The sequence below is a fragment of the Halyomorpha halys genome, unplaced genomic scaffold, assembly GCF_000696795.3.
Source record: "Halyomorpha halys isolate HHAL.00 unplaced genomic scaffold, Hhal_1.1 Scaffold27.1, whole genome shotgun sequence".
NCBI lineage: Eukaryota > Metazoa > Arthropoda > Insecta > Hemiptera > Pentatomidae > Halyomorpha > Halyomorpha halys.
The window spans coordinates 722,254-732,889 of NW_027115109.1; the positions used below are offsets into that span (position 1 = coordinate 722,254).

The 10,636-nt window shown below is 28.3% G+C and overlaps 1 long non-coding RNA gene across 1 annotated transcript in view; it reads right to left on the bottom strand.

Annotated features, from left to right (window-relative positions):
• Positions 1 to 8,125: 8,125 nt before the first annotated feature.
• The window catches only part of LOC106683470 (uncharacterized), an 11,213-nt gene continuing 8,702 nt past the window's right edge, over positions 8,126 to 10,636 (bottom strand). The window contains exon 2 of the long non-coding RNA XR_001343555.3: positions 8,126 to 8,422. This is a non-coding gene — a long non-coding RNA (uncharacterized lncRNA). The remainder of the gene's footprint in view (positions 8,423 to 10,636) is intronic.

The following is a 10,636-nucleotide window of genomic DNA, read 5'->3' on the forward strand; positions in this document are numbered from 1 at the left end:
ATGGAGTAAATTTTAGTTTTACCTTCAAAGGCAATTATTGTTTCAATAAACCACATAGTCTTGACGATCTACATGTGAATGTTACTGAATCATGCCAGTACATGACATCAAAGTTAATTTCTAAAAAATCATTATAGCCCTCTCACTTGACACACAGAAAATCTAATAACATACCTACCAACAAAAGTATAGGCAAAAACTAAGGTCCAGTAAGGACCTTACACTGATGCTAAAATACAAATAGGCTAAGAAAACAATATAAAAAATTTGAAAGCAGTTTTCCTTTCCTAGAAAACCCTCATCATTAGTAATTTTACATTAGTTACCAATCAGATAATTATCACCCAACTCTAATAATAATGCTCTTGTTTCGACTACTTTGGGAGAAGCTATAAGAAGTTGTTTAGTGCCAAATACAGGTTTGGTGCTAGAAATGCTCACAAGGCCAAAAGATACTCGGGCATAAAAGTGATATAATACTATATTGATCTTTTACCACAACTACATCACAATGTTATTACACAAGATACATTTTAATATATTCAGTATTGAACCTAACTATTCAAGACAAGCCCAACACATAAGACATCAAACAACATACATAAACTTAGTTAAATCAATTTCACAAGGGGTGGGAGGGTCAAGTTTTCACTTTGTATAAACACCACAAAATAAAATTCAACTTCTTCAGACCGGATTCGAACCAGCGCCTCAGCAGTTTGGAGGTTGGTATGACTGAAACCTCAACTCCCTAGGCTATAAACGGCAATATTTAATATAGAAAGCATATTTGTTTTTCTTTATGTAACTTATAAATAAAAGGCTTAGCTAACCCCACTAATTCCTGTCAACATCCTCTCTCCACTGACTGCCAATCAAGCCCAAATATTAACTCATCCCTCTCACCTACATTGTCTACTCTTTAGAGGTTTACCTGGTGACTCAATGCTCATTAACTTTTTAGGAATATATTAATTATCAAACCCTACAGTTCTACATGCCCATTTTATTTAATGCTACAATCTCAATTATATTTTCTAGGTGTAGTTCACGCTGAGTGTAGGGGCCTTCCATAGCTCAGGTGGTTGAGGCATAGGTCTTGGCCACCTGGGAACTTTGGCAGTGCCGGTTTGTACCTAGCCTGGGGTGTTGACATTTTTCATTGCTGTGTCAGTACCACAAAATGAAAGGTTGATGCCCCACCATGGTTAGAACAGGTTGGTTACCTCTAGGTAACCCTAAGATTTAAGTTTCTGGATAGAAAGTGCAAGCCCAGTAATTTTGGAACTAAAAAATAACAACCCATGATTATGCTTTTTTAAAAAGTAATTTATACTGGTATTAATGGTTTATTTATTTATTTTGCTATCATTTTGAAAATGACAATAGTTTATTTTTTGAGTAGCAAATTATCATAGAATGTATTAACTAATAAATGAAGCTTCCTTTTAAAGGATTACTCAGGGAGAAATAAGAAATATATATATTAGTTTTAAACTTTAGTTATGAGTGTGGTCCAATATGCTAAGTTTGTTAGCAAAGATAAAACATACCTACATTTATATTTTAATTATTTCCATAATGCTCCTTACTTTGTCACAAATCAAATCATCCATCAGGACCTCAATGTCCCCTATGTTGCCAATTTGGCCAGAACCAGATACCAATCCTTCCATAACAAACTTCCCAACCACCCAAACCAACTCGTTTCTAATCTGGCTTCTCCTTCACTACCTAATAATCCTCTTAGGCGTCTGAAAAGAAGATGGCCTCGAGATCTTCTCCTTTAGAAGTGTTTTCGGAGTTCTATCAATGGGTAGATTCTCCACAAGTTTGTATCATGTCACTATGTCACCTACAGCAAATTAACTTGTATATATTTTTATACAGTTGTAAATAACAATAAATAAATTATTTAAAAAAAAATTCATATAAACAAATTTAGTAATTCAATAATAACGTACTATTATTTATTTCTTTTTTTTTTTACAGAAATTCACATCTCTTTGATTACTTCTTTATTCTACTTTCTTTTTCGCACATTATCCAGTTTTTACTATTATTACTATTACTACTATTTGTGAAACATTATTTGAATGCCATGAGAATAAAGAAGTAAAAAGGGTATGAATTCCTGAAAAAAGAGAAAGAATAAAGATTTAACAAAAAACCCTTTGGAACTTAAGTTATTAGATTAAAAGCTATTAATTGTATTTTAAGACTATTATTTCTTTTTGACAAGTGTATAGAATAATAATGATACCACTACTTATGGAGAACAACCTATAGCCATAAACCATAAAGTGCCAAATAATAAACCAGATATTCTTGTAATAAGGAAAAAAGAAAAGATGGTTGCAATAATTAAAATGAGCTTCTAACGACAATGATATTCATAAAGTGGTTTGAGAGAAAACAAAAAATATCAACAGCTCTGAGAGGAACTGAACCAACTATGCCACCTAAAAAAAAAGAAAAAGTTTTGCCCTTAATCAGGTATAGTAAATGATTAGTCCTAGAGAAAACAGTTAAGAGTTGTAAAGAATTGGGACTTCCTGATTATAACATAGAAAAAGGACAAAAAGCAACAAAAGGACTACTGGGAACACCGAGTATTGTTAGGAAACTTTAACATATATCATCAATGAAACCTAACCCTTGACTTACTGAGACTGGGTAGACGAATATTCCGAGTAGAGGTAGTGCAAATTTGTAGAAATATGTCATTTTTTTAAAAAAATTATTATTTGTATTGCCATGTAATGTATTATAATCAATAATTTTAGAATTGTTTATCTTGTTCTTACTATCACTTATTTATACATGAAATGTATAGCAATGTGAAGGATTATGTAAGATTGAGAATAAATAGCAAAGTCCTATAAAATGGCGTGTGTGTGAAGAGCCAAACTCAAAAATAAAAAGATGCATGTAAATCAAAGTATGTATTTAAGGTAGATATATTTTCATGGAACATAACATGAAATGAAAAAATGATAAAGCATAGTATTTTTAACTAATTTACAGTTCCTATTTTCTTAAAAAGAAATTAAAATATTAACACACTTAAGTAACTAATGAGTAATAAAGTAGTTTGTTTGGTTGCTCTGAGTAAGAAGTAGTCCAGAACACAGTGCAGAGATAACTAATATAAAAATATTGGGTAAGTAGACAATAGGACAAGGTACATACTTACAGTAACTTTTACACTAAAATCAACTTCCTGGAAGTATCACTATATATCAGCGATTTTATACTCATTCACCATTTTCTCCAACAGAGCTTTAACAATTTTGACTAACCTCATAACATCAATGAATAATTAAGTGGTCTTTCATGTCAGCTATGCCTTATCCTGACTGAAATAGTCTAGTAGGGCTTAAATATCAAAATTTCAAAATATATTTTCATGAAGTGCCTTTTTGTAATTTTGCTTTTTTGAAATAATAAACTAGCTCTCATTGTTAGTGATAACAGAAAAAATGGACAATATAACATATAGTAGAATTTAGTTTAGGTTAGAGTCAGGTAAAAGAGAACAATATATATTTTTCTAGGTTGAACAAACATTTCTGGGAATAAGAGTAAGTAGTAGTAAGTAGGTAAGTGCACCAGTTATTGACATGTGCCAGTTGCTGACAGGCCAAACTTTGTTTTTCAATATTAAGAGTTTAGTGCCAACAAACGTTTCAAAATTGGCATCAGTTGTAAGCTGAGGGTTTGGCTAACAAATGGAACCAAATTTGAAATTTAACCACCAAACTCTTAGTATTTAAAAATAAAGTTTGATCCATCAATAACTGGTACACTTACTCTAATATATATGTAGAACAAGAGCGAGTCATGGGAGGTATCGGAGAGTGATGAAAAACATGGTTTTTGTGTTTCCATGGTTATTATAACAATCGTCATAACTTTTACTGTCATAACAACCATGGAAACACAATTACATTTTGATTGTAGTTTTTTCATATTCTATAAATAGATAAACAGTAAGAAGAAGTATTTCCAGTGTGTAATAAAAATTTTTGTATGCTGTTTTGAAATGAATAAGGACAAATATCAACTCAAAGTAGGGTAGTAAGTAAAAGATGTATGATGCACCTACCATACCAGATTTTTTTTTTTTTTTATTTACTGAGATAAATGAAGAAACTGTACAGCTACATCTGAATTTTCAATTTGAAAATAAAAAAGTACGTCAATTATTATTATATAATTTTAACTACCTTACTTATTTAACATATTTCTTATTCTTTATCCTTATTTTTTTTTTATTTACTTTTATTCAAATTTCATAGAAGTTGTATTTATATATCATTAAATCAGTTTTTCTTGTACTCTTCATCTAGTATTAATAATTTGAACAGAAACTTACACTTCTGAATTATAATACCTTTTTATCTTACATATAGCTAGGAGGAAAACAGTTTGTAGGGACACTGTATTAAAAAGGGACTGGCCACCTATAGATTCCTTGACGTTTTATACCAAGTTAACATTTTCAGGGTTTATTACAAGTTTATCTGCAATTCTATGACACACTGCTTTACATTTATGTCCCTATTCTGAAGCTAACGTCAAATATAATTAGGATGTCAACTTTAATGAGATACTTTAAAAAAAATTGACTGGAAATACCCTGTGCATCATGATGATATGATACCGTGGACATCATCCACAACCACAAGCATGACAACTAATGTACTATAAAAAGAATTAAAAATATAATACATGGTACTATTAATTACTAATCTATTTCATTTATGAAATTTTTTTTTTTATATGAATCAGGTTTTTTATATATTTAATTACACATGGGTGCATTTATCACTATTGTAAATTTTTAAACATTTTAGCTATTATTTTTTAAAACAAATGTACTCTGAGAACTCTTTTATGCACGTGGAACTTGGAGGGTCACTAAAAGAACTATAGAAAAACTCCAAGTAGTTGTTAATAAATGCTTGAGAATACTTAGCATCCACTGGCCTATTTTAATCATTATACTAGATTTGGTTTGTATAATGATTAATATTTAATAAAAGATATATAATTTTAATAAAACAATAAGTTTTATAGGAGTTAGTAGAAATAATGTATGAAATCAACTAAGTATTTAGTTAAAAAGAAACAAAAACTAAATGAAAAAATAATACACATGAGGAGTTTCCAATCAAAAGTTAATAAACCCACTTCTGAACAGTAAAGACTTTTTTGACAAATTAAAATTCAACACCAAATCCTACTCAGTTTATTTCAACAATTAAATTTTCCCCTAACAAATAGATACTATAAATGAACATGTCTAATAAAAATTTAACTTAACTACATGAGATGCTTTAGTACTACGTTAATATTGTTCAACAAACTAGAGTACAACTTTGATTAACATTAAACAACTAATCTTTCTCTTCTTAGGGTGAAGGGAGTGGGGTCTGGATGCAAAGAACAAATTTAAGCTTCAGGTAATATAAAAGCTATAATTTCTTTACAGTGGATATGGTTTAGCTTCACTAAATATACAGAACTACCTGAAAATACATACATATTCAAATATATTGGGTTATTGCATACACAATCTATCTTGGCGGTGAAACAAACCATTGCTGAAGCTAGACCTTATCCATCAGCCTTTTTCTTGTGCTATATAAGTCCAATTTTGGGAGTTAAGGATCTGTCTATCATCAGTTATCACTCCTCTAATCTGTTATGTTGGACACCTCAAACAACTTTCACTGATATCAGAAAATTCTAATTAAATTAACACTAACAACTTATTAACTAAAAAACTAAATTACTAGAGATGGAAATATTAATCATTAGTTTGAAGAAAAGTAAAAGGGAAAAAGACACAATTAAAATAGAAGCAGAGTTGATAGGATGAATGAATTACAAAAAGAAGTTCAGTGCAAATCTCACAGATAAAAGCCTGAATTAAGACAGACATGCGGGAAGATAGTGTTAAATCTGATATTGTAGGTTAGGGTTGGTTTTAATGAGGTCTGGGAGAGAGGGAGAATGTGGGAAATGATCTTTGGAGGTTTAACTTCTGGGTTTGCTATTATGACAAAAAAAGTTCAGCATTGGAGCTGAAATAGAATTTAAACTGAGAAGGTTAATAATAGTTTGGGTTACTCAACATCACAAATAATTCAATGTTTAATAATCATTATTGAAAATAATAATGGTTAGTAATCATTAAAGTAGTGCTGAATGTTTTAATAAAACACTAATATTTACTGATATTAAATTGCCAATAGTTTTTATAAAAAATAAACACAATGGAAAAATCCTCATGAAATTCTAAACCAACAAACGTAACAGTTTAAAAGTTAGTAATATTTTAAGTATTATACATAAATCATAAGGATCTCGATGGAATTTTATTATACAGAATTGTCTGCAATCCACAATACTTGAAGATCAACATTTGTTCATACAGAAAGAACAATAGATTTACAAAACATCAGATATACACTAACCACAAATTAAGTGAATATCGATTATAGTTTTTTTAAAAATTTATTTATTGAAATTTATAACTGTAAAAAAAAAAACAAGTAAATTTAATTAATGATTTAGAACACAAAAAGAAACCACCCAATGGTGGTGATTACAGTCAGATCTAAAAACCAATTTAAGCCAAAGACTGATATACAGACAAGTTTTACTACAAAGACTTATTTATCACATTCTTATCAAAGTATTGTTTATCAAAGCCAAGGTATAAAACAACTAATGATGTTTCTAAAATACCCAAACCAAAAATGAATTATCTTCAGCCAACTTTAAGTTAAATTTTTTGTATGCGAACAGTGCATATTTTTGTTTTATAATCAGGTATTTTACATTATAATGAAATTTTAACGTTTTTCAGAAACTCCTGTCCATGGTACACAAAAAAATTTGGTACTTCATTTCATAAATTAGCAAGAAATGTCCGAATAAGAGTTAATCCTTAAAACTTAGGAAGTTAATTCTCTTGGTGATTAGAGAATACCATCTCCATTACATTTCTTTTGGCTTGGAAAGAAGTATTCATCTCAAGAAAGGATCTACTGGATGACAGAACAAGTTAATAGTAAAAGTAATGAGAACAACACAAATCAATACTGAGTAAATCGACAAAAAAAAAAAATGTGAAATTTCGAAAGCCATGATATTGGGTACTGGTATTATCGGGGGAGGGGGGATGTTTCCGACAATTGGGCCTATTGGTCCTTTTTGCCTGAAAGCCATGATAACTGAAATGTGAAAAAATGTGTTATTTATTAAATAATAAACAATTTGAATTCATAAAATCAATTTTACTTTCATGATTATAGAAAATCATTTCTGAAACTGTTATTTTGGATTTTTCAGAGAAAATACAACAACACCTACAGTCTTGGTAACATTTTAAATAGAAACAAGACGTAAAAATATATAAAGATGGTGTATTGTGCCTCCAAGATTCAGGTCAGTTTATGAACTGACTGAAAAATAATAATTTATTTAAGAACACAAGGTTCTAAATATATCCTTTGATTTTAAATACATTGAATGTGTTTCGTAGCTTGATGATGATCTTTATAGAAGTTTCAGTTTTTTTGATATTTACCAAAGCAAAGTCACAAAACAGTGATTTCTTATTCAGCGGGAAAAAAATGCTATTTTTTAGAACTTAATCTAGGGTGCTATTAAAGAGCTCAAATTTCAGAAAATTTATTCTACTTCTTAAAAGAGGTATGCATAATGTATATCGTACAGTTTATAGTTTCCCATATATTGAGCATGGAATAAAAATTTTAGGGTTTTCCTTGAATGAAATAAACTTATAGTCATCATAGTGAAATCCATAATTTCATCATGATGTTCAAGAATACCCAAAAGTTACCCTGTTTTGTCAACGATTGACTGTGTGTATATATGACGCAGATCTTCTGAACATCAATCAGATATCATTACTTGGTAGGTAAAAATTATTTAAAAATTTTTTCATGATGAAAAGTCCATTAAATAACCAAACTTTCTTATCTTTTTTTTTTTTTTTTTGTAAAATTTAGATTATGAATGTTTCAACATTAATATAGTAGGTGGGAAAAAATAAAAATTAAAAGCTATAAAAGAAATACACCATATCTTAAATAAAAAACAATTTATTTCACTATTCATAACAAAATCTTCATAATGTATAACATTATTCACGATTCATACTCCAACAGTTACTTACTAAATAAAATACCTTACACCTTTTTTTCATGATCAAATAAAATTTGTGCATAATTATCAGCTTCAGTAAGTTCTTTTCTGGTTTTCCAGGGTTTAAAAAGTTTAAAATAACATCCATAGGCTGTCACAATTCCCAAGACCGCCATAACAGTTTTGATCTGAATGCCATACTTTTTGAATTTCATATTGAAAATAATATGTGAATATCCTGAAACAAGAATTCAAATAAAATATGTAACTATGAGGCCAGAAGGAAAATACATATATACAAGTTTTCACATAATACACATAATAATATGTAAAGATTAAAAATATTTCCTAATTAAAATGTGAAATGAATTTCCTAAATGCTATGTTTTGCTAGTTGAATTATCCCTCCAATTATATACTTGGAAAATTTTTTTTAAAAAATGAACTATAAGCGACTAAACAAAATATAATATATACAATTTTACAAAGATATAATTCACTTAAGATTCAATGCATCAATGCCTCATGTGTTAAACCAAAAAAAGGCATACCCTTTAAAGAGGTAGTACACAAATTACCAATTAAAAAGCCAGAGAAGTATGAAAAGTGAAATATAAATAACTACACTATATACAATGACCAAGTAAGGACATATAAGTAAACAATCAAAAGTTTTAAATTACTTTTCATTTTAATGTTTAGTACTAATAATTTTTAACATTTATAATTTTTCTACCCTAAAACATGTTTTAATAACTATAATAAGTAAAGTTTATTGTTTGTTTTTATCTAGCTAAATTCACTAAATATAACACTTTTGTTTTGCAGAAATGTATTTATTACACTTCTTTTTTTTATGAAATGAGATTTAAGAAATTATAAAGGAAACCATACTGAAGTGGATTTAATGAAAGGGCGAGTTTCACCTCTGATATATATTATTATTTTGAATCAATCAATGTGAATAACAAATCCAACTATTAATTTTTCACAGTTTATGAAGTTAGAAAATCATTCAATTTCATCACTAATTGTGTTCTACATTCATTATCCTTCAGTTTCAAGGGCATTATAAAGACACAGAAAGACTTGGAGTAACTTAAGAAGACTAAACTTCAGATACTTCAAAACCATTACGTCCATAGACAATTATTTTGTCAAAATGCAATATGTTCAAGAGGCATTTTTTTTTTTCATCTTATGTTAAAAATGAACCAGTATTCATGTCGAAAATAAATTACATATGTTTGAGACCTTAGACTATTTTCTAATTTTTTTTTTTCCATTCGTGTATTTCTTGTTATACAAAATATCTTCCAAGAATTTATTTTCTTTCAGAATCCAAGATTTATTGAAAACGGTAGAACATTATTTACTCATGGGAAGAATCATATAAAAGTTACATTTTGTACTACATAGAAGAGTACATTTTAATTTATTTGATCAGTAAAAGATCAAATCTACTTATTTTTTATTAATATCATCCTGAAAAATTATATTTAGTAAGATATACTAGACAGTATATTTTTATTTATATAAATCAGGATAACATTTCATTGATTATAAATTACATTCAAAAGATATCACACCTAAATAATATTAAAACAAGTGATTCATGATCTTCCTAAGTGGAGTCGAGCCTGAGACAGCAATGGAATTAAGTTATTTTGGGATATAGTTGTGATTAACAGTATTTCTATCAATCTGATAAATTTATTGAAATAGCAGATCACAATTTAAATAATGGTTAATCTTTTTTTCTATCATTACAATGACTGCTATCCCTATATGAGTAGTTTAATCTTTGAATAAATGATTAAATTACTTTGTTTCTAGTGTAGCAAATATGTAATGGAATTCAATCTTTTGTTTGAAAATATTTCAAAAAAATTTATAATTAAACTTTTTTATCAAAAATATTTAACTTTGGCTGTGAATATTGGATAAATTTAAAAACTCCTTAAAAACATTAAGTTTTCATAGTTCTATTCTCAGTAATTAATATCATAATATATATTACTTAATTTCAGAAGATGGTTGGGCTGCAGTTAAGGAACACACAGCAAATTATTACAGTAGTATTACAATACTACTTTAACTTGAGCTGATACTTCAGCCTTCATTTAAAACAAGATCAAATCATTAAAGAATAGAAATAGTAGAAAATTCACAAGAAAATATGGAATATTTATTAAAATAACTCATTAAGTAATAGATCCATAAAAATTGTTGACCATACCTTATTATAAAGAGAAGCTGGTCGTAGGGTGCGTCAATGGACACCAATAAAAAAAAAATTACTTGTTAGTTTTATTATTTCTCTGATATATAAAAATGAAAATAATTTGAATTATTAAAAATAAATCATATCCAAACTTAGGCCATTATAAGATAAAACTCTAAACAGGAACATAAAATTAATGTTTCATTAGAAATTAAATTGTATGACCTG